This window comes from Leptonychotes weddellii, chromosome 2 (genome assembly GCF_054177405.1).
Source record: "Leptonychotes weddellii isolate Sample4059 chromosome 2, ASM5417740v2, whole genome shotgun sequence".
NCBI classification, from domain to species: Eukaryota; Metazoa; Chordata; class Mammalia; order Carnivora; family Phocidae; genus Leptonychotes; species Leptonychotes weddellii.
Genome location: NC_138370.1, coordinates 120,536,827 through 120,562,570, shown reverse-complemented (window position 1 = coordinate 120,562,570; position 25,744 = coordinate 120,536,827). Strand labels below are relative to the sequence as shown.

General features: G+C 36.2%; 1 long non-coding RNA gene and 1 other non-coding gene across 7 annotated transcripts in view; one reads left to right on the top strand and one right to left on the bottom strand.

The window, feature by feature from the left end:
- Window positions 1-22,478, top strand: part of LOC115944227 (uncharacterized) — a 111,191-nt gene extending 88,713 nt beyond the window's left edge. For 5 of the 6 annotated variants that reach the window (XR_014142975.1, XR_014142974.1, XR_014142973.1 and 2 more), the window contains one exon: window positions 12,277-12,666. This is a non-coding gene — a long non-coding RNA (uncharacterized LOC115944227). Of the gene's footprint in view, window positions 1-12,276; window positions 12,667-21,836 lie in introns of those variants that run through there. The other variant, XR_014142976.1, reaches the window with a different exon arrangement.
- Window positions 6,080-6,218, bottom strand: LOC145720386 (U4 spliceosomal RNA). The gene has a single exon (XR_014143293.1). It is a non-coding gene; the product is annotated as a U4 spliceosomal RNA (small nuclear RNA).
- Window positions 22,479-25,744: the final 3,266 nt, after the last annotated feature.

Sequence of the window (25,744 nt, the reverse complement as noted above, 5' to 3'; positions counted from 1 at the left end):
AAAGAGATTGGTGGTGGTGGCAATGCGTTTCGGGAGCTGTTCCAATGTCTGGATTTTAACGAGAATCACACACTGAGCTCACAACTGATTATTTATCTCATGCGAACGTGACTGGCTGGCACTTTCCCCTGCAGCCTTCCCCATGGCTCCCCCAAGGAAGTAGGGACAGATAAATCTAGCCTTATTATCTAGACGATCTCTTTGGTTTGGAGTCATTACTCCTAAGGCTTCACTTCTAACCTCTTTACTCGGATGAAAAGGCATGTTTTTGATAATTTTCCCTATCGATGTTCTGCACTGACACTTTAACCATGTTCTGAGATGATGATCCTTTTTGGTATATGCTAACAAGGCATTAGCAATCTATTTTCAAAGCACAGCCTCTGTTATTCCTTTAAGGTGCATTTAAATAGTTTATTGTAATTTATTGTCTTCTGTCTGCCAAGAACTTTAAATATATTACTGTATCTCGGAACACATTTTTTTGTTTCTTTCGTAGTCTTTTTTTAAATTGAAATATAATTGATATATAACATCATATTAGTGTTAGGTGTCCAACATAATGATTTGAAAAATGGATATATTGTGAAATGATCACGACAGTAAGTTTAGTTAACATCCATCACCACACATAATTATATTTATTAATATAAATATTATAAGTCTTATTCTTCTTCCCATTTAACAGACAATAGAACCGAGACTCAGAAAGTTTATACAACTGCTGAAGGGCAGCCGCAAAACTCTGCAATCAGGCCCATCAGCCTTGATGCTTATGTTCTTTGCACCAGGAAACAATGCCCACAGCTGTGTGAGATTTGATTTCCTACCTGTTTACATGGAACTTAAGGGAATATTAAAATTCCAAATTTCAAAACAGCAATTCTCTATCTTTAATTTCATTAAGAATCCTTCAGGTTTAATGAATATTAACTGTTCCGGTGCAATTTACCTCCCAGATATTTTCAGTTTCCTCATGTTAAAAGCTTGGACAGCTGGCTGACCACTTGGCAAACACAAGACCCCCAAAGTAAAATGATAACTCTGGCCGCATGGCCACTTTTTTCTGACAGATTGGAACCCCTCACTGGCCATATTTTAATGTAAAAACTGAACTACTGAAATTCCGTCATATGCTTTCTTCCCAGGGAGTCGAGAAGTGTCTTTCTGAGGAGCACGTAGGCATCCATAATAAAATCTGCATGCCAGAGTGACCAATTTAAAGCTTGTTCTTCTGAAAATTCATCTTTTCTAATTCTAGCACTAGACAGAGTGGGAAGAAAGACATAGTTTAGTGAATTTCCATGAAAGTCAAGTTATTCCCAAGGTAACTGGGGTTTTAAAAAAAAAACTATAGAAAAGCAGTGGCTTTGTTTGCACAAATTTATAAGTGCCATTTTAGCAATGTCTTACATGGACTTGTGACTTGCACCACGTTAACTTCCTGCTTATTGTTTATATCTATATCATGAAAAAAATTCTTGTATTTCAGACTGAGAATCCTTTTATTCTAATAAGCCTGTTTGCCAATGCTGACACTGTTCTATTTAGCAAAAATTCTAGAATCATCGTCTCTCATTAAGATGCATCCTGTAAAATTAAAAAAAAACTGCACTTGAAATGCAATTAAAAGATGTGTGTAATTATTTATGCTGCCTTGACATGTTTGACTACGAAAAAGGGTAAAATACAATGACCTTTCATTCATTAAATGTGCTATCAAATAAGGACGATGTGACAGTAAACTGGGGCCTCGCCACCTTTCCTTATCAAATGTAGAGAGATGTGTTAATCAATGTGCAGTGATCATTCACCCCCAGCAACATATCAGTTTAGGGGCTGAAGACATCATTTTATGTTTTAATGTTGAAATCATATGATGTTGGCTTCTTCAAAAACAAAATATCTAATGGGACTTTAGTGTAAATGCTTTAGGAATTAAATTTTGCAGACACTAGATTGGCTTGCCATTCTTGAACTTTGGAAACCCCTGCAGAAGAATCCAAAATGAGGTTACATATGAGTAAGAAAAAATCATTATGCCTTTGGAATCCAATATAAACCAAAACAATTTAGCTGTTACTGGGTCTTGCAAAATGATACACAGAAAAGTAAATCCACAAAGGAATTCCACAGTAAGTCATTGCTGCAAACAAATCGCACATTCACTTGCTTCAGTTACTTTCAAGATTATATTTTAAATTACAGAGCACAAGCAGAGAGAACTGAGAAAGGATCGTCTTATATTCCAGTGATGTGGCCTGGAGGTGGTAGCTAAATAAGCTCTTTACACACATTACTGAATAATCTATACACTCGAATAATTAAAAGCAACAATCCCAGTTTACTCATAAAAAGTTCTTCCAGGGTCCCCTTCAGAGTAGTTACAGATGTTCCTCTGCTTCCAATCTAAATGAGCTTCAATAAAATGTGTTTTACAACTCTCCTTGGTACATTTAGATTCCTAATGAATGTCAAAAAATTCCCCTTTCCTTCAATCCCATTTAAACAAATTGGAAACTAAGTTCTTTACCTCTCCCAGAAATAATCTAATAGTTTCATCTAAGAAAAACTTTTTATAAAAACTCTTATGTCCAGCTTAGTTTCCTACAGCTCTTAAAATTTGATTCTGTAGACTATGACTATAAGCAAGGTTTTTATTTTATGAAGCCACATAAAAGTCATCATTGAGGAACCTGAGGGGTGGGGCGGGGTTGACCGACATAACAGACTTCAAGTACTTTGTGTTTTTAACCTAACACCTGTGCGACACTCTTTCTTAGAAATTCTCAATTTCTGATATCTGAATTTCTTTGGATTTTCTGAATAAACTCAAAGTGAGAATGTTCACTATACAAACACGCACACACACACACACAAAGGTTTACACAATTTCATTAAAATAATAACCAGTGGTTGAACTTAAACCAAGTTGCAGCAGTTAGGTGCCACAGCTATCTTATTTCTGTGCTCAAAAAAAAGTTCAATATGGGACCTTTTGATAATATATTCAGTAGAATCTCACATTCTGCAAACTGGCTTTTTCCCAAATTCTGCCATCTGATCTGTTTTCTGCTGGTGCCTTTCATTCTCTCATAAGGCAGGTGGTCAGAATTGAGCAGACAAGTAGTCACCTCATGGTCAAAAAGATGCTTGTATTATGATAAATTGACCCCATGACTGCTAAGTGTTTTTCGCTGTTCCTTGAGCACAATCATCACTTTTTAAAATGTATACTAATTTGGCAATTAAAACAACAATTTATTAATAAAATGTATGTCATCGATTCTGATAATAAGAAAATCATGAAAGAAAAATATTTGACAGAGAATATTGTGAAATTCCATTCTTTCCACAATCTTCATTTTCCTCCGTAAGAAAAAGCCTAATACGCAATGTTTTTCAAAGGACTCTGATGCTTAAATTATCAAGTGTTGAGGAGATGAAGGCAAGAAGTATCACATTGGTGAGTTTGTTATTTGTGGAACTATCTTAATTGATAAAAACAAAACTTCTCTCATGAATTAGGAAGTTGACACGTCAGTCACGGATGGTCAACTGAAATAATATTTTACTCAATGTCTTAGAAATCGTAGGAAGAGTTGGCCATTGACTGAAATAAGCAGTGGAGAGTGAAATACATCTCTAAGACTATTGAGTTGACTATAAACTACCTCAAATACCAGTCTAAGTACTGTCTTAAAACTTCCCAAAGACACTAAAATTTTTTTCTGCCACATACAATTGAAGCATAAGGTCTCGTTCACAAAATGTATCATCATGCAGGATTATTGCCTAAAATTGTAAAAATATTTAAATTGCAGCATTGTAACCAAAATATAGCCATAATTGCTTGCCAATTAAGTGCCAGATAATGACTAGCTGGCCAGTCTTTCATCACTACTTGAGGCTCCGTCATGACACAGTGGTGATGGAGACAAGGCCTGGTGGGAGCAAAGATCTTCTGAAATGTCTTTACCTTTTGGATTCATTCTTTCATTTCATAAGGGTACTAACAGATAATTATGTATTTTTAAAGCTGGTGTCTTAAAAAGACATATTTTTAAGTTCTCTCATCGTTTACTCTCTTCTGATCACTTTGGCCTTCTCACTCTTGTTTGGACACATGAAGCATGCTGCTGTCACCCAGTCTTTGTTCTTGCCCTCCCCTCCACCTTCCATGTTCTTCCCCTCAATTTCAGTCTGCCTCACTCGCTGACTTTCAAAATTTTGTTCAAAGAACTTGCCATCAGAGAGACTATCCCTGCCCACACATTGTAAAATATTAACTACTTCTCTTCCAAAAATCTCTAGGCCTTTACCCAGCTTTATTTTTCCTCTTGTACCATGTTGTATGTTATACCTTTATGGATCGACTGATTTAGTGTTTCTCCCACTAGAATTTAGGTTCCACAAGAGCAGGAATTTTGCCTGTTTTGCTTATTAGTATATAACCCAGCACCTGCAATTATAACAGGCATACAGTTGATGCTCAATAAACATTTGTTAAATGAATGAATAAAGTCAACATCACATACTTGGAGAAGCTATTATGAAATACTCTCCTGTATAAATCTCAGGGTAGAAGTACTGCTATGCATTCTTAATTTTTAAAACCATATATGTGTATATATAGTTGCCTCATACGTGTTAGATGCAATTTGTATTATTCAATTTGAAGGAATTAAGTAGTTTTTAAAAACTTTTAATTTGTGGGTAGGGATATGGAGAGAGGGGCCATGTTTATAATTAAAATAATGGAAGAATCTGTATTAGTAGTCTACTGATTGTGTGATCGTCATATATCTTCCTAGGGTTGCTTCTCCTTACTTCCTCTTCTTTATTTCACATTCACACACGTTCATAGGAAAATACTTGAGATTATTGCCTCTACTTTTTAAATAATTCAAGATGTACACTCATCAGCAATATTAAGTTCTTGGGTCATGTAATAAACATCAGGTTATGTATTTAGCGCAGACCTCGACATACCATAGTTTAGTACGGACTTGTGTTTGAATATCGCAACAGTGAGTTATCAGCTGTATGACTTTGAGTAAGTTTCATAATTTCTCTGTAAAATGAATATAACAGCTATCTCACAAGTTGATTGTGAAAATTTAATGAGATAATATATTAAAAATTCAGCATGATATGCAAATTACACAAAAAGTTTTCCAACGTATGTTAATTTTTTTACTTTCCTTTAAAGAATTATTGGAGAACTGCCTAAAATCCACTTTTTTGGATAATAATGACACTATTAAGATTAATGGCTTTGATTATCAATTATAATATAGCTAATATTTACTGGATATTTATTTTGTGCAAAGTGTTATCTAAGTAGGGTGCCTGGGTGGCTCAGTTGGTTAAGCGACTGCCTTCGGCTCAGGTCATGATCCTGGAGTCCTGGGATCGAGTCCCGCATCGGGCTCCCTGCTCAGCGGGGAGTCTGCTTCTCCCTCTCCTGCTCCCCCCTCTTGTGCTCTTTCTCTCTCTCATTCTCTCTCTCAAATAAATAAATAAAATCTTTAGAAAAAAAAAAAGTGTTATCTAAGTAAAATATATATTTTATCTCTTTAAACCTCACAAAAGCAGCATGATGGAGTATTATCTTACTTTCCTCATTTTATTTTATTTTTTTTTTCTTTTTTTTAAAGATTTTATCCATCCATTCGACAGAGAGAAACACAGCGAGAGAGGGAACACAAGCAGGGGGAGTGGGAGAGGGAGAAGCAGGCTCCCCGCCGAGCAGAGAGCCCGATGCGGGGCCCGATCCCAGGACCCCGGGACCACGACCCGAGCCGAAGGCAGACGCCCAACGACTGAGCCACCCAGGCGCCCCCTTACTTTCCTCATTTTAAAGTTGAGAAAACTATCCAAGGCCACACAGGTTGAAAATAATAAAGCAGGTATCTGAGTCGGGTCTTTCTGATATTAAATCACATCCTTTTAATCACTATAGTACCTATTTTATGAATGTCTTTGAGAGTACTGTGTTTGAAGACACAAAGATGTTTGAGGATTGTATATTCATATACTGTATATATAATATACATATACTATATATTTAATTCCATTCAATTAAAAACATTTAACAATTACTTAATATGTGATAGTGTTTATTAGAGGCTATCATATATGGAATTGTTTTCAATTAGCAATAATCGCGCCTCAGATAAACCTCATTGGCTACGATACTGCCACTGCACAAAGCTCATATATGGAATTATAAATATATTATAACCTTTGACTTCAAGGAGCTCTTTATATGTATATGACTGTGTATGTGTGTGTATTAATACATCCTTTATGTGCCTATAAGTAACAGATCAACTTCTTGAATCGAGGTTTAAAAAAATTTTAACAAATATATTAATCATACAAAATTAGTCAATGAAATATTATTCCTAGAAGTCAAACTGGACACCATCAGAAAATGTTATTTTTTTATGAAGAAGATGAAAGTGTGTAACAAGCACATCAACTAGGAAACTTTGAGAGAATATTAGGGGCAAAATAATATTTGTGACTATAACAATCTCCATACATAGGCTCTGATTCCTAGAATATTAGAGTTTATTTTTTAAATTTTTTTCAATATTTCATTTATTTATTTGAGAGAGAGAGAGAGCACAAGTGAGGGTGGGGGTGGACGTGGGTAGGGGTTAAGGGAGAGGGACAAGGAAACTCTGTGCTGAGCACAGAGCCCAGTGCGGGGCTCGATCCCAGGACCCTGGGATCATGACCTGAGCTGAAGGCAGATGCTTAACTGCCTGAGCCCCCCATTATTTCCATTGATATAGATAAAATAATTAACATCTGGCTGGATTCATAGACTTTTCCAAGGGAAAATTACTCATTGTCCAGGTAGTGTTAAACAAAAATGTCTTATAGCTGTCGTTTTTAACCTGTGCTCTGGTCACTTGAAGTTTCCAGGGATGAAGTTCAGAATGGCCAGGACCCCAGGACCTTCGCATTTTCCCATTTATACATTGGGGTTCCATGAAAGACCATATAAGAGAGACATATCATAGTGGAGAAGAGGCAAATGGTGTCTGGACTAAACTAATCCATTCCCTTGTTCTTTTTTTTTTTTTTTTTTCCATTCCCTTGTTCTTTGGGGCAATTAAATGACACAGAATTATCACTTTTGGGTTCTCAATGAAGAATTCTTAGATATTCTGGGGATTACTCGCTTTGAAGTTTGGGAATCTATTGTTGATTGGGCATCTCACACTTGGCTCCACTAGCTTGTTCAATACTCTCCTCTCAGGTCGTCATTATTGCCCCCACCGCTCATGTCCATAGCAGATATTACTAATTTACTATGGCATTCTTTGCCATTGAACCTAAGAAAGATCTCCGAGGTTTTATTAACATGGTACCCCGGGTAGCCAATACCAATTGATCAGCATTTTCATGTGTGATGAAAGCTATTTGCTCTTCCTGGCTCATTAGGAAAAACTGAGCATATTTGAATTTTAGGGTTCAGTTTCTCGTAATAACTCCAATTACCACACAATCCTGGACAAGACATTTACCCTCCCAGTGTCTCAACTTCATTACTTATATAATGGAGACAATAATTACTTTTACAACAATTACTTAGCTTCTAAGTTATAGGATGGTTGTAAGCATAAATGAGATTGTATATGAACATCCTTGGAGAAAAATAAAACCCTCAGGAACACCTATACTACTATAAGTTATAATTATCTAAGTGTGGAGAATTCCCTACCAATAGTAAAGTCCAAAGTTATTCCCATTTTTTGCTTCTTTTACCTCTAAGTTCTCCTTTTTCCTTATCTATAAAATGTCAATATTAATACTTATAGAGCTATTATGAGGATTGAATGAAAACATATGCAAAAGACCCTAACTTAGCTTTTGGCAGAATTCAGACTCCATAAAGTGTCATTATCATCTTTCTTACTAGCCATTTCTCTGGCCATTGTTAGCAAAGTTATGGTTGAGTGGCTCTGACCCCTCAGTATAAATGAGCATGTTCAGACCACACCAACATAAAAACCAGGAGGATCTAACATGCAGTATGGTGACTATAATTAACAATACCATAATAGAATAGTCAAAAGTCACTAAGAGAGTAGATCTTAAATGTTCTCACCACAAAAAGAAATGGTAATTATGTAAGGTGATGGAGGTATTAACTAACCCTTCCGGGTAATCATTTTGCAATATAGAAGTATGTCAAATTATCACTTTGTACACCTTATACTTACACAATGTTATATGTCAATTATATTTCAACAAAGCTGGGAAAAACATAAAAAAAAAAAAAAAACAGGAAATAAAATCCAGTGGAGGTTTGGGGTTCTCTGATGGTGATGTATGGGACTGGTTATGTAAGTTTGATGATTCATTCCAGAAAGTAAATAAGGTGAGAAAGGAAATGCATGCGTGAGAAATGTTGGGTGAGATGAGGCTAGTTGTAATCCAGAAGGCTGCAACTTTTTGACAATGAAAACATGATTATATCATCATCACCATGACTGGTATATAATGCAGGCTTACTAACTGGCAGGCACTACAGTAATTGTTAAATACATTATCTGATTTACTCTTGCTAGTAATCCTAAGAAGGCCTGCGTTACAGACAAGAAAACTGAGACCTGGAGAAATTAAATAATTTGAAAGCAACGGAACTGGGAATGAATTCAGACATAAGTAACTCTTATTCACATAATTAATATAAAAGTCAAGCTGTGGTTCATGAATCCAATAGATTTCTGAATGAGAAGAAAAGGAAGATGGAAGAATGAGGAAAGAAGACCTTTAAAAGTAGAGTTGTAATAAAATACAGGATGCCTAGTTAAATTTGAATTTCAGCTAAAAAATAATGTTTAGAATAAATATGTGCCAAATATTATTTATTTGTTACATGTATATTTTGTGAAATGCTTTAGCACAGTGAAGTTAGTTAACACATCCTTTACTTCACATAATTACCTCTTTGTTGTTGTTTTTATGGTGAGAACATTAAAGTTTTACTCTCATAGGGACTTTCAAATATACAGATAGTATTGTTAACAATAGTCACCATACTGTACATTAGATCCCCAGAAATTATTCATCTTGTAACTGAAAGTTTGTGCTCTTTGACCAACATAACCTCATTTCCCCCACCACTTTGCCCCTAGAAACCACAATTCTACTGTTTCCATGAGTTCAATATTTTTAGATTCCACATATCAATGAGATCATACAGCATTTGTCATTTCCTATCTGAATTAATTCACTTAGCACATTACCCTCAAGGTCTATCCATGTTGTTGCAAATGGCAGGATTTCCTTCTTTTTTATGACTGGATAAGAGTCCATTTTGTGTGTGTGTATGTGTGTGCGTGTGCGCATGTGTGTGTGTGTGTGTGTCTGTGAATAATCTCAGATCTTTATCCACTCATCTGTCAACAGATACTTAAGTTATTTCCATGTCTCAGCTATTGAAAGTAATGCTACAATGAACATGGAACTGCAGGTATTTCTTCAAGATAGTGATTTCATTTCCTTCAGATATATACTCACAAGGGCACCTGGGTGGCTCAGTTGGTTAAGCGACTGCCTTCGGCTCAGGTCATGATCCTGGAGTCCCGGGATCGAGTCCCGCATTGGGCTCTCTGCTCGGCAGGGAGTCTGCTTCTCCCTCTGACCCTCCTCCCTCTCATGCTCTCTGTCTCTCATTCTCTCTCTCTCAAATAAATAAATTAAATAAAAAAAAAAAGATATATACTCACAAGTGAGATTGCTGGATTATATTATTCTAGTCTATTTTTAGTTTCTTAAAGAGGCTCCATACTATTTTCCTTAGTGGCTGCACCAATTTACATTCCCACCAATGATACACTAGTGTGTCCTTTTCTCCTTATCTTCACCAGCATGTGTTATCTCTTCTCTTTTTGATAATAGCCAATCTAACGGGGGTGAGGTAATATCACAGAGTTTTCACCTATGTAAAACTCCTAGGAGTTTTACAGTTTTAGGCCTTACCTCTAAGTCCATAATCCATTTTGAGTTAATTTTGTGAATGGTATAAAGTAAGGGCCCAATTTCATTCTTTTGGATGTGAATATCCAGTTTTCTCAGTACCGTTTATTGAGACTATCCTTTCCGCATTGAATATTCTTGGCTCCCTTATCAAATATTAGTTGATGGTATATGCATAGGCTTATTTCTAGGCTCTTGATCCTGTTCAATTTGCTTATGTCTTCTTTTGTGCCAGTACCATATGGTTTTGATTACTATAGCTTTGTAATGTAGCTTGAAATTAAAAAGGGTAATGACTCCACCTTTGTTCTTTCTCAAGATTGCTTTGGCTGATTGGGGTCTTTTGTGGTTCTATACGAATTTTTTGATTATTTTTTTCTATTTATGTGGAAAAATTCCACTGGCATTTTCACAGGGATTGCACTGAATGTGTAGATGGTTTTGGGTAATATGGACATTTTAACATATTACTTCTTCTGATCCATAAATATGGAACATCTTTCCATTTGTTTGTGTCTTCTTCAACTTCTTTCATCAATGTCTTATAGTTTTTGGTGTATAGATCTTTTATTTCCTTAGTAAATTTATTCCTAAGTATTTTATCGTATTTAATGCTTTGCTAAATCGGGAAACTTTTTAAAAGGGGAAACAGCAAGTTAATGAAGAATGTTCACTAAGTAAGATACATACATAAGGAACATTTTCCGTAACACATTATGAGAAGCAAAATTCTTAATCATATCTACTACAGGCTACTTGATTTCTTCATTTCAGAGAAAAAGAATGCTTGCTGATGATACAGTATTTTTTCCTATAGAAATGGCTTTTTATCAATTTTTTAAAGTTTCTTTTAGGTTATAGAGTCTCTGAAAATCTAATAGATGCTACAGACTATCTCTCCAGAAAAAGCTTATACACATGCCCAAATCCTCTCCCAAAGCCAGTAGAGACCATAAAGAAAACCCGTGCTTCAAACTATTCAAAAGGAGACAGCATGGCTTACTGTACAATGTGCCTTGAAGTCAGAACAACATGTCTCACATAGTGATAGACTAGTAATTGTTGAACACCTGAGTCTTGGGGTGGGAGAGCCAGTTCCAGGGTATAAACAATCCCACTGTGGCTGATTTAAAGCTACCTGCATAGTATGGCATCACTGAGCACAGAGTTGGGAAGACATGCACAGTAGCACACCACTGTATGGTATTCCATTCATATACATACACGAACCATAAATGTAAAAGACATCAAGTACATAGATAATAGTAAAATGTAATGAAATATTTAGAGCATGATGAGTTCTATGTATTACCTTTTTAAATATAATTTATGTAATCATAAGTTTATATAATTTAATTTTTACTAATGGCCGTATTTAACAATATCTTGCAAATTTCCTGAAAATTTCACAAGAAACTCTCACTGGTTCAGCACAGCACTGGCTTGGCTCCTCATGGAGTCTCCAAATAAGTCTTATAGTTGTCATAAGAATTGAAGACAGGTAATGCAATACGCAGAAGTTTCTGAATAAAGCAAGTAATTATAAATGAAAGTATTGTTGCTATTACTATTAACGAGTAACTTTACACACAAAAGCTATTCTTCTTATTTTAGCCAGTGACACAAGAGAATTAATATTTTTCTGTAATTTTCTGTGTTACTGTTCAATAAATGGGGACAGAGGAATGCACTTTGTTCCTTCCAGTGTAAGTGATGTTGACAATAAATTCAGTTTTGAAAAGTACACTCACATACTTGCTATATGATAAATGAGTCCAATAATATCACATTATAAATGGAACTTGATGATTTCAATATAATATACTTCATAAGTGGTATTTTATTGGGTTAAACTTCCCATGGAATAGCATATAATTTTCTCCACAATATACTAACGGTTCACTTGGTCACCGAAGTTTTTAAATTTATTTTCTTTTATCTACACTGGGCCGATTTTAGGTGCTTAGAGAATAACTGGATTTCAATTCAAGTTTATATGCTCTCATTAAAATAATAATCCTTGCTTTTTAAAAAATTCATTTAAAAATATATTTTATCTTGTTCTCATTTCCTTTTCCCTCTCTAAATGTGACAATATTAAAAGTAGTACTGCAGCTGTTTTGACAAGCTACTTAACCATTGAGACACAAGAAGGGAACAGCAACATCCAGTGAATGTTTTTTTTTTAAGTTCCATAAATTGCCCCTTTGTTTCTATGATATGTCGATAGACTGCAGATACTGTGTGTTTCTCTATATCATTCTCCTACAGCAGGATGAAACTGCCAGGACCCCTTCTAGAAGGTCATCATTTATGGAATAACCACAAATGCGATCAATCAAGTCATTCCAATGGAGCAATAGCCAGTATGACCTCAACAGACTTCGGCTTTTGGAGCCAGATCGCTTTAGTGACAGACATAACCCTGGTGGGTCGGCAGCATCCTTCACTGCTCACTCTGCCATCTGCCACTGTGGAAACTTCATCATTAAAGGCAGAGTTGTGCTGGACAAATTTGCAAATGGTTTTGAGAGCATTATTATTGCACAGAATGTTACCATCTGTAAGTAGGCAAATCTGAATTAAACAATGTATGTCTACCTAACTTTCTTTCTCTGTGTATATCTTAATAGAAAATGTGCATGCATTAATCTCAAAATTGGAACATTTCAAAAAGGAACATTTCCTTTGTATGATGGAATTAGAGCCTTGCAAAGGACCTTGAGAGCTTAACTTCTGACTTTTAAATACATCTGCATTTAAACTATGACAGATCCAAGAATATCTATGTTATTTTGCCTGTCCTTCTTCACAAAGTATTTTTAATTGTCTGATTTAACTCACATTTTCTATTGCATTATCATATTATTATCAAATATTCCCATTTCCATATATATGTATGTATGCTTTTTAAAAAAATATTTCAGCTGTATCTTTGAGATAGCACCAGCTACCCTCCTGCAACTTTCAATGCCATGAAATAAATTATAGAGATTATAAAGACAAATTAATGAAAACCTTTAAACCAGAATTTTCAATTCATAAGCCAGGACTGTTTTATACATATGATATGTATGAGATATATATTATGTATGTATATATTTATATATATTCATATTCTTTAGGTCCTACTACATAGGATTAAGATTAATATAATTGTTATTGTATAAGTATAATAATATAGTATTTTATATTATGTTGTTATATTATTATTATTATATTTTTATAATTGTCAGTGTACAGACGAGGTAACCAAGGGCAACTTGCTGCTCAGGACCACACAGTTTGTAAGCTATAGATTAGAGATTTTTAACTCAGCCTATCTGGGTCTAGAATCTGTTATCACCTGATCAGAGTCTGGATCTCTAGAGTTTAAAAAGATGTTCGTAGATGCTCTGTGGTAATGATGGAAGTAGAAGAAGGTGTTCTATGGACACAAAAAGTAAAGAATGGCATTATAGAATTTTCCGTACCAAGTGTTAGTGCTCAAATGTACTGCCCAAATACACTCACTTTTCACTGTTGAATTTTAAAGACAGAAGGAAAATATCAAAGAGATACAAAGTACCTAATTTATTATAAATATAAGGTTAAGTTCCTAGTACTTGCCCAAGATGTTTGCTTTGGAGAAAGTCTTTTACTCCATCATGTAATTGTTCTGGGATTGTTATCCTGGTCATCTACTCTGGACAGTCAGATGCTGTATCTACCTAGTCTCAGACAGAAGAACCTGAACAGAGAGGTAGGAGGTTAACCTGGCCTGCATGAATGGAGGCAAGGCACTGGCAAATCATGTGTGGAGCACAAGATCCTATCTTTAAGTCACAGTAAACCTTCCCATTTAAAAACCTGGCCTAATGCTTTTCTCATTGTCTGACAAATCACAATCCCCTCTCTCTTCTGTGTGGAAAAGCTAATAAAAATAAAGCATAGAGAGAGGGCAGAGGCTTAGATGGATATTTTGTCATGTGAGGAATAATGGAAAACCATGAACAGATATTCAAAAAACTACCTCTTCAATTCTCACTATGGTACATCTTTGATATTAGAAAACATCTTCGCGGGGCACCTGGGTGGCTCAGTTGTTAAGCGTCTGCCTTCGGCTCAGGTCATGATCCCAGCGTCCTGGGATCGTGCCCCACATCAGGCTCTCTGCTCCGCGGGACGCCTGCTTCTGCCTCTCCCACTCCCCCTGCTTGTGTTCCCTCTCTCGCTGTGTCTCTCTCTGTCAAATAAATAAAATCTTAAAAAAAAAAAAAAAAGAAAACATCTTCGCAAATTAAATGTTTGGATATGTCCTGTAGTAAAGGTAGATTAATAGAACTAGTGTATGAATAACAGTAAAATTATATTAAAAATAGTAAACACTGTCTACTCCAAATTATCTGTGTCATTAAAGCCTTCTGCTCATCAAAGACATTTCAAAATAGGGTATGGAAACATTTTGACAATGGAGGGGGGAGGGATAAGTAACAATAGTCTTTTTTTCATTTCATAGTGGGAGCACCCTAGGTATACCTGGTCCCACAAATACAATTACATGAAACTCACATCAGTGTAAATAACCCAGAGAATGACCTGAAGACAGGCAGAACAAGCTCTACAGCTAAATGTAGAGAAGAGGCCACACTGAAGAGTGTAGGAAGGGCCAAGAGACAGGAAGTAAGCAGACTCATGGGACTGTCCATCTGTCCATGGGAGGGAGGGACTCTGTGGACACAAAGAGGGGAGTGAAACAGACTCCCAAAATGGAGAGCCTGCCCTCCAAAGAAGACAAATCACTATAACATTTGGCTTTGAAAACCAGAGGGGCAGAATTCCATGAGTTCTTACAACCCATGAGACTTAAACCCTGGAATTTTTAAAAATCAGTAGGCTTGGCTCTGGGAGAGTCAGGAGGACCAGAGGAAACTGATTGCCCACCTTCAAAGAGACGGCACAACTAGCAACCCACAGAGATACAGCATAGAAGCAGCAGTTTGAAAGGTGCTAGCTCATACAGGAGGGAGAGTTATTTGCTAATCTCAAATCAGGTCCCAGAGGGACAGAAATTATTGGGGAACTCCTCCAGGAACAAAGAAACTGACAGGCACCATTTCCTTCCCCCACCGCACAGTGTAAACACAGGGCCACCCAAGGGACATGTTATCTAACTTGCTAGCAATGTCCCCCATCCCTCCTGCACTGTGCTCCCACCAATCTACTCCTCTGGATAGCCCACTGCAGCTCTGGCACTGAAGGGCCCCTTGCACAGAGACCCCAGGGCACATAAAGCTTGCTAGCACCACTGCACACCCCCCCACTGCCCCCAGTGCTGTGCTTCAGTGGATCTGCCCTCTGCAATACTCTCTGGGAGCTCATGCAGGGCTGTGCCACAGGCCTGGAAGTGTGTAAGCAACCCTTACAGTGGCCAGTGCCACTCCAAAGTGACTTCTGCTTCAGAGAGAAGGAAAGATAACCACACACACCAGTCAGATGTGGGTCCCAGAAGTGGGCTGGAGGCAGACAAGTGGTCTGACTGCAGACCCCACACACTGAAGAAAGCTTCTCAGGGGCAAATAGAAAGGAAATGCATAGCAGTGTGGTGCTACTGCATCTCTGGAACCACCTGGTCTGACCAAACTCAAGCCCAAGGAGTCACCAGACTGGCCCATTAACACCACAGGAACCAATCACTACCCACAACAGGCAAAGAACCGTTGCAGATGACTGGACTGAAGGAAAAATTGGCTCAGCCACAACAGAAGGGCACATGCAACACACACAGGAGACACCCCTGAAGCACCAGGTTCTGATTACAGGGGATGCTACATAGCAGGGCACTAAAGGACCTCTTCTTCATAAGGCCACTACTTTCCAGTGCAGTAGACATGGCTGTCTTTCCTAACACAAAGAAACAGACACAGAAAGTTAGACAAAATGAGGAAACAGAGGAAAGTGTCCCAAATGAAAGAACAGGACAAAGCCATAGCAAGAGACCTAAGGAAAACAGATATAATTAATATACTTGACAGAAAATTTAAAGTAATGATCATAAAGATACTCTCTGGACTTGAGAAAAAAGTGATGGAAATTAGTAAGACTTTAACAATGAGATATAAAAGAACCAATCAGAGATTAAGAACACAATAAATGAAATTAAAAATACACTAGATGGCATAAATAGTAGACTAGAAAAAGCAGAAGAATGAATCAGTCACCTAGAGGACAGAGTAATGGACAGTAATCAAGCTGAGCAAGTGAGAGAAAAAATATTATGCAAAAGACTGGACTTATAGAAATCAGTGACACCATCGAGCATCATAACATTCACACTATAGGCATCCCAGAAGGATAAGAGAAAGAAAAGGGGGCAGAAAATTTATTTGAATAAATAGTAGCCAAAAACTTCCTGAATCTGGGGAAAGAAACAGAAATCCAGAACCAGGAGGCACAGAGATTCCCCAAGAAAATGAACCCAAGGAGGACCACACGAAGACACACGGTAATTAGAATGGCAAAAAGTAATGATAAAGACAGAATTTTAAAAGCAGTAAGAGAAAAGAAAGCAGTTACATACAAAGGAAATCCCATAATGCTATCAGGTGATTTTTCAGCAGAAATCTTGTAGGCCAGAAGAGAGTGACATGATATAATCAAAGTGCTGCAAGGAAAAAATGCAGCCAAGAATACTCTATCCAGCAAGGTTATCATTCAGAATAGAAGGAGACATAAAGAGTTTCTCAGACAAACAAAAATTAAAGGGATTTATGACCAATAAACCAGCCCTACAAGAAATGTTAAAAGGGACTCTGAGTGGAAAGATCATGAACAAGAGTAAAGAAAGTAAGAAGCAGAAAGGCAGTAAAAATAAGTATATCTGTAAAAAGGAATCCAAGTATATCACTAAAGAAAGACAACTAACAGTGAAAGAAGAGAACAAGAGAAGAAGGGAACAAATAAAAATGACCATAAAATGAATAACAAAATGTCAATAAATGCATACCTACCAATAATTACTTTGAATGTAAACTGACTAAATACTCCAATCAAAAGACATAGGGTGACAGAATGGATAAAAAAGCAAGATTCATCTATATACTGCCTACAATAGACCTCATTTCAGATCTAAAGACACATGCAGATTGAAAGTGAAGAAATGGAGGAGTATTTATCATGCAAAATGGATGTCAAAAGTAAGTCAGGGTAGCAATACTTATACTGGACAAAACAGACTTTAAAACAAAGATTATAATGAGAGACAAAGAAGGACACTATATAATCATTGAGGGGACAATTCAACAAGAAGTATAACAATTGTAAATATGCACCCAACATGGGAGCTCCCAAATATTTAAAGCAGTTAATAACAAGCATAAAGAAAGTATTCAGTAGTAATACAATAGTAGTAGGGGACTTTAATACCCCACTTACATCAATGGATAGATCATCCAAATAGTGGCTTCAAATGACACATTGGACTAGATGGATTTAACAGATATATTCAGAACATTTCATCCTAAAAAGGTAGAATACACATTCTTTTCTAATGCACAAGAAACATTCTCCAGAATAGATTATGTTTTAGACCACAAAATACATATCAACAAATTCAAAAAGATCAAAATCATTCCATGCATCTTTTCTGACCACAACACTATAAAACTAGAAATCAATCACCAGAAAAAAATCTGGAAAGAACACAAATATAAGGAGGCCAAATCACATGCTGCTAAACAATGAATGGGTCAACGAAGAAATCAAAGAGGAAATAAAAAAATACATGGAAACAAATGAATAAGAAACACAATGGTCCAAAATCTCTGGGAGACAGCAAAAGCTCTTCTAAGAGGGAAGTTTATAGCAATACCGGCCTACCTCAAGAAGCAAGAAAAATCTCAAATAAACAACCTAACCCTACACCTAACAGAGCTAGAAAAAGAAGAACAAACAAGACCCAAAACCAATAGAAAGAAGGAAATAATAAAGATTAGAGCATAAATAAATGAAATAGAAACTAAAAAAACTGGGCGCCTGGGTGGCTCAGTCGTTAAGCGTCTGCCTTCAGCTCAGGTCATGATCCCAGGGTCCTGGGATCGAGTCCCACATCAGGCTCCCTGCTCAGCGGGAAGCCCACTTCTCCCTCTCCCACTCCCCCTGCTTGTGTTCCTGTTCTCGCTGTCTCTCTCTGTCATATAAATAAATAAAATCTTTAAAAAAAAAGAAACTAAAAAAACTAATAGAATAGATCAATGAAACCAGGAGCTGATTCTTTGAAAAGATCAACAAAATTGATAAACCTTTAGCCAGAGTCATAAAAAAAAAGAGAGGACTCAAATAAACAAAATCAAAAATGAAAGAGGAGAAATAACAACCGACACTACAGAAATAGAAAGGATTATGAGAATATTATGAAAAATTATACACCAACAAATTGGACAACCTAGAAGAAATGGATAAATTCCTAAAACATACAACCTTCCAAAATTAAATCAGGAAGAAATAGAAAATTTGAACAGACTGATTACCAGCAGCAAAATTGAATCAGTAATCATAAAACTCCCAACAAACAAAAAAGCCCAGGACCAGATGGCTTCCCAGATGAATTCTCTGAAACATTTAAAGAAGAGCTAATACTGGCACACCTGGGTGGCTCAGTTGGTTGAGCATCTGACTCTTGATTTCAGCTCAGGTCATGATTTCAGGGTCCCCGAGCTGGGCTCTGAGCTCAGTGCAGAGTCTGCTTGGGATTCTTTCCCTCCCTCTCCCTCTGTCCTTTATCTCACTCCCGTTCTCTCTAAACAAACAAACAAACAAACAAACAAATAAATAAAATCTTCTTCAAATTTTTTAAAAATAAAAAAGAGTTAATGCCTATTCTTCTCAAACTATTCCCAAAAAATAGAAGGAAAACTTTCAAATTCATTCTACAAGGCCCGCATTACCTGATACCAAAACCGGATAAAGATACTACAAAACGAACAAACAAAAAAACCAAAAACTACAGGCCAATACCTTTGATGAACATAGATAAAAAAATCCTCAACAAAATATTACCAAACCGAATCCAACAATACATTAAAAAAATCATTCACCACAATCAAGTGGGATTTATTCCCTGGATGTGAGGGTTATTCAATATTCACAAATCAATCAATGTGATATATCACATTAATAAAAGAAAGGATAAAAACCATACAATCATTTCAGTAGATGCAGAAAAAATATTTGACAAAGTACAACATCCATACATGACAAAAATCCTCGACAAAGTAGGTTAGAGAGAACATATCTCAACATACTAAAGGTCATATATGAAAAACTCACAGTTGACCTCATACTCAATGGTGAAAACCTGAGTTTTCCCCTTAAGCTTAGGAATAAGGCAATGCTAGTCACTCTCACCACTTTTATTCAACAAAGTACTGGAAGTCCTAGCCACAGCAATCAGACAAAAAAAAAAAGGGAAGAAGTGGAACTTTCATTATTTGTAGATAGCCTGATACTCTACACAGAAAACCCTAAAGACTCCACCAAAATACTATTAGAACTGAAAAATTAATTCATAGTTTTGCAGGATACAAAACCAATTTACAGAAATCCATGCCATTTCTATACACTAATAATGAAGCAACAGAAAGAGAAATTAAGAAAGCAAACCCAGTTATAATTGCACCAAAAACAATAAAATATTTAGAAATAAACTTAACCAAGGAGTTGAAAAACCTTTACTCTAAAACTATCAAACATTGATAAAAGAAATTGAAGATGGCACAAACAAACTGAAAGATAATCCATATTCATGGATTGGGAGAACAAATATTGCCAAAATGTCCATACTACCCAAAGCAATCTATAGATTTAATTCAATCCTTATCAAAATACCAATAGCATTTTTCACAGAACTAGAACAAACAATCCTAAAATTTGTATAGCATCACACAGACCCCAAATAGCCAAAACAATCTTGAAAAAGAAAAACAAAGCTGGAGGTATCACAATTCCAGATCTCAAGTTATACAACAAAGCTGTAGTAACCAAAACAATATGGTACTGGCACAAAAACAGACACACAGAAAAATGGAACGGGACAGAAAGGCCCAGAAAAAAACCCCACAATTTTATGGTCAATTAATCTTCGACAGAAGAGGCAGGAATATGCGATGGGGAAAAAGACAGTCTCTTCAACAGATGGTGTTGGGAAACTGGACAGCTACATGAAAAGAATGAAATAGGACCACTTTCTTAACCACTCACGAAATTAACTCAAAATGAATTAAAAACCTAATTGTGAGACCTGAAACCATAAAAATTCTAGAAGAGAGCACAGGTAATAATTTCTCTAACGTTGGCTGTAGCAATATTTTTCTAAGCGTGTTTCCTGAGGCAAGGGAAATAAAAGCAAAAATAAACTATTGGGACTATATCAAAATAAAAAGCTTCTACACAACAAAGGAAACAATCAACCAAACTAAAAAACAGCCTACTAAATGGGAGAAGATACTTGTAAATGACATATCTGATAAAAGGTTAGTATCAAAAACATATAAATAACTTAAATGATGCAATGCCCCCAAAATAATCCAATTAAATATGGGCAAGAAGACAAATAAAATCTTAAAAAAAAAAAAAAAAGTGGGAGGGGAGGGCACCTGGGTGGCTCAGTCAGTTAAGCATCTACTTTTGGCTCAGATTGTGATGCCAGAATCCCAGGATCAAGCCTGGCATCAGGAATCCCTGCTCAGAGGGGAATCTGCTTCTACCTCTCCCTCTACCCCTCCTCTGGCTCATGCTCTCTCTCTCTCTCAGATACATAAATAAAATCTTTTAAAAAATGGACAGAAGACATGAACAGACATTTCTGCAAAAAAAGACATACAGATGGCCAGCAGACACATGAAAAGATGTTCAACATCACTCATCATCAGAGAAATGCAAATCGAAACCCAATGAAATATCACCTCATGCCTGCCAGAATGGCTAAAATAAAAAACACAAGAAACAACAAGTGTTGGCAAGGATGTGGAGAAAAAGGAACCCTCTTGCACTATTGGTGGGAATGCAAACTGATGCAGCCAGTTTGGAAAACAGTATGGAGGTTTCTCAAAAATCTAAAAATTGAACTAGCCTACAATCAGGTAATTCCACTACTGGGTATTTACCCAAAGAATACAAAAACACTAATTTGAAGAGATACATAGATCTCTATGTTTATTGCAGCACTATTTACAATAGCCAAATAATGGAAGCAGTCCAAATGTCCATGGATAGATGAATGGATAAAGAAGAACTGCAATATTATCTAGCCATAAAAAGGAATGAAATCTTGCCATTTGCAATGACATGGATGGATCTAGAAGGTATGATGCCAACCAAAATAAGTCAGTCAGAAAAAGACAACTACCATATGATTTCACTTATATGTGGGATTTAAGAAACAAAACAAACAAACAAGGGGCAAAAAGGAGAGAAATAGAGACAAACTGAGAAACAGACTCATAACAATAGAGAACAAACTAGTCCTTGCCAGAGGGGAGGTGAGTGGGGCATGGGTGAAATAGGTGATGGAGATTAAAGAGTATATTTATTATTATGTGCACTGATTGATGAATAGAATCATTATATTGTACACCTGAAACTAATATAGCACTGTATGTTAACTACACTGGAATTAAAATAAAAAACTTAACAAAAGTAAAAAAATTATGTTTAGAAAATAATTTGATAACATTTCTAAAGAGCTAGAGTTAAGAGACTATGGGGAAGTAATTTTTTTCCTGATTAAAAAAAGATAATCATAGTACTTTGCTCTGCCAGATATGCCCTAATTTTTTCTTCTCTATTCTGCTCAGATTGAAAAAGGCTGAAGTCTATGAGATCCAAGTCTATGTGGGAAGGCTAAACAAGCCCATTGCGGAGACTTTCCGAACAGAGTTGATGAGAGGCCTGCCCTTGGATTGTTCCAGAGAAGATTGCTCCTTCTCATTTGCTATGCAAGGTAAAAGAAAGCTGCTGAAGCTTTGGCTGAAAACAACAACAACAAATCTCAGGTCAAATAAATCCACTTAACTGCATGCCATAGATGTTCTTAAGTTATTTATTTTATTTAAATCTGGCAATGGGTGAATGATGTTGAAGTTTATCTTAATCGGCTTGAGATGCTATAACAAAATATCATAGACTGGGTGGCTTAAACAACAGATATTTATTTCTCATAGTTCTGCAAGCTAGGAAGTCTAAAATAAGGTGCTGGCCAATTTGGTTCTGTTGAGATCCCTCTCCTGGCTTGCAGTGGCTGCCTTCTTGCTATGTCCTTATATGGTGGGGACAAAGTGAGCTCTGGTCTCTTTTCCTCCTGTTATAAGGACACTACTGTCCTGACTTCAAGTGAATCTAATTACCTCCCAATGGCCCCACCTTCTAATGCCATCACACCAGGGATTAGGACTTCAGTACATGAACTTAGGGGGACATCAACATTCAGTCCATAGCAAGGTTTCCAGAGAGATTAAGTGTTCTAATAAGATGACCTGAGAAAAGGAGGAAGTATTTGCAAACATTCCGATTTTAACACTGAAATACTCACTATAGCATTTCTTTAATTATGCTATGAGTTAAATCAGGGTGCCCAAAAATGTACTGGCTCTGGAGAATAAAGAGTAAGGAGCTACAGTACCTCTGGTTTAGTCTTCTTTAAAATTAAGTTGAGGGGCGCCTGGGTGGCTCAGTTGGTTAAGCGACTGCCTTCGGCTCAGGTCATGATCCTGGAGTCCCGGGATCGAGTCCCGCATCGGGCTCCCTGCTTGGCGGGGAGTCTGCTTCGTCCTCTGACCCTCCCCCCTCTCATGTGCTCTCTCTCTCTCATTCTCTCTGTCTCAAATAAATAAATAAAATCTTTAAGAAAAAAAAAATTAAGTTGAAATACTATGCAGACATTGAAAGGAATGAGGAAGTTTTGTATATACTGACCTGAAATGACTGGCTATATTAAGTAAAAAAAAAAAAATCAAAATGCAAAACAGTTTTTAAATGTAAATTGTATTTTGTGTAAGTGGTAGTGAAATATAAATATAGATATATATTTGTAAAAAGAAATTTTGGAAGGATAAATCAGTGTTATAATTAAATGGTTAATTAAATGAGAAAGAGTATATGATAAAGAAGGCAGTTAACTTCTAGAACAGAACTTCTCTAAATATGTCTTCTTATGTAATTCTCACCTTGGGAACATATATAATTTTCATACTCCAAAAATAAATTACTTCAAAATGGAAAAATATATCTATTCCTAAAACACTGAACCAAACTGAAATGAATGAACCAATTATATGTCAAATTGGCAAGATATATACATGAAGAAAATATTTATTGTAATTGACTTTTATGCCCAGTATTTTGACTCTATATCCTTGATGAAATATATTCAAAACTGAGCTTCAAAAGACTTACGTTTCATTCATTAATCTAATTTTTAGAAATATTATTGATACCATTAATTTTAGTGTGTGTGTGTGTGTTAGGATGAAGTGAATAAGAAACTGTATAGGACCCAATTTATGAATTTCTGCAGATAACTGTTAAAAATAAGATAAATAACATGATTATTTTTTTCTTCCATTCATTTTTTTTAATGAAACTATATAATTTGGCTTAAAGATTTAAATTCAGTTTTAATGTGAAAACATTTAGGGTTCTACCATTGCGGACTCTTCGGCATCTGCCTGCTTGCTCAGGAGAGAGCCCCAGCTGCTGCTACCACGGCCTCCTATCCAAATACTGCCCAGGTGTCTTGGACTCCTGAATGAGGGTTTGGGCTTCATCATGTCTGCCATGGCGGGAGCCACATCAGCTCCAGTGCACAGGCCTGACCTGACCAGACCCAAAGATGCTCTAGCTCCTCTAAGTGCTGTGTACTCAGATGATATGTGGCCTAATAGAGTGTGGGATTTGGTGTCCCTAGGCTTCCTGGATAATTCCAGGCAACACATATGGAAGTGTAGGGCCATTAACAACTCTTGAGACAAACTTTGACCAGTGCGCCAGGAGTTGGGAGGAAGCCTGAAAATAAATTCTTCTCACTTCCTTTTCCCCCACTGAGGACTATTCTGAGGCCAGTCATTTATGAAAGCCTGATTGGAAGGTTTCTTACATGACTAGGCTTCTTCCTCTGCCTCAATTCCCTTTTACCCGCATTCGACGTATCTTGTGTTTGGGTTTGCATCTTCCAATAAATAAACCCTTAATAGGTAATCTCCTTCCGGTTCTGTTTTGTAGACAATCAGAGCTAAGAAAGCAATTACATTAATGTGTTAGCACAAAAAAAATTTTATTGTAAGAGGAGAAAAGAGAGATAGGTATGAAAACAAAGAAATAAACAAAAATCACGTAATTCAATTTGAATTGGAAATATCTGCATGAATTGACAAAAATAACAACCACCACCAGCTTATTTCATGGTTTTGTCTGCTGAAAAGCAATAATAATAGCAATGAGCATATCTATTACCTGAATTATGGTCTATATTTATTTATTTCCATAAAAGCACCAGAAGAATGACTATTTCTAAGTCTAAGCCAAGTTATAGAAGATGAACCTAAGATCTGGGGGAGGCCAAAATGCAAACTATCAAAGAAAATGAATTACCTCAAAAGGCCATAGAAGCCAAAATGAAGAGGATCTCAACAATCAAAGATAGTAAAATTTAAGCATCAAAAAGAACATTGAATACAATTTATTAGGGGAAAAAAATGTTATGTAAAAGTCCATTAAGTTCATAGCATAAGAGAGAAAACCAACAAAACTCAATTCATTAACTACCTTATTCAAAAGCAAAAAACTAAAAATAAAAATTTAACCTGCTTTTCCTTTATGAAATGAATCTGAAACTACCTAGTGCTGGCTAATAAAGGCAAGTTTTTTGGGGCACCTGGGTGGCTCAGTTTGTTAAGCATCTGCCTTGGGCTCCGGTCATGATCCCAGGGTCCTGGGATCCAGCCCCACATCGGGGAGCCTGCTTCTCCCTCTCCCTCTACCAGCTACTCCACCTGCTTGTACTCTCTCTCTCTCTGTTAAATAAATAAATAAATAAATAATAAAATAAATAATGTTCTTTGAGAAGAATTCTTACTGGTAGATGTTGATGGAATAATAGAATTGGAAAATCATGATTTTGCAACCTCTAATAAAATAATCGATATTTATTTTGAATCTTATCAGGAAGTGAATTTTTACTCACTTCTCTAAGAAAAGACCTTTTTCTTTAATAATGAAAAAAGGTATAAATAGATTAAAAGAATATTGATTTATAACCTGGAGATTAGAAATGTTTTTTAAGGCAAACTATATTTGTGAGAATATTTGTTTTATAAAGTATTGTTTACTTAAACTTTAAAATATTTTACATATTTATCTGAGAGAGAAATTCGGGGTGGGGGGGAGCAGAGGGAGAGGAACAAGCAGACTCCTCGCTGAGTGCAGAGTCTGACACAGGGCTGGATCTCGAGACCCTGAGATCATGACCTGAGCCGAAATCAAGAGTTGGGTGCTCAACTGACTGAGCCACACAGGCTTTCAAAGTGTTTTTCTTAGCAGTTTGATTTTATTCACCAGATTCATGACAATTTAGCCACTGAGTATGACCTCACTGATCAAGCTCTCAATAGAGTAGTATAAAAGAGAAATGTAGAATCTTTTAGCATGTGGAACATTGCTACAATACTTTCTTCTCACAAAATAATAATAATAACAGTTATTATTATTA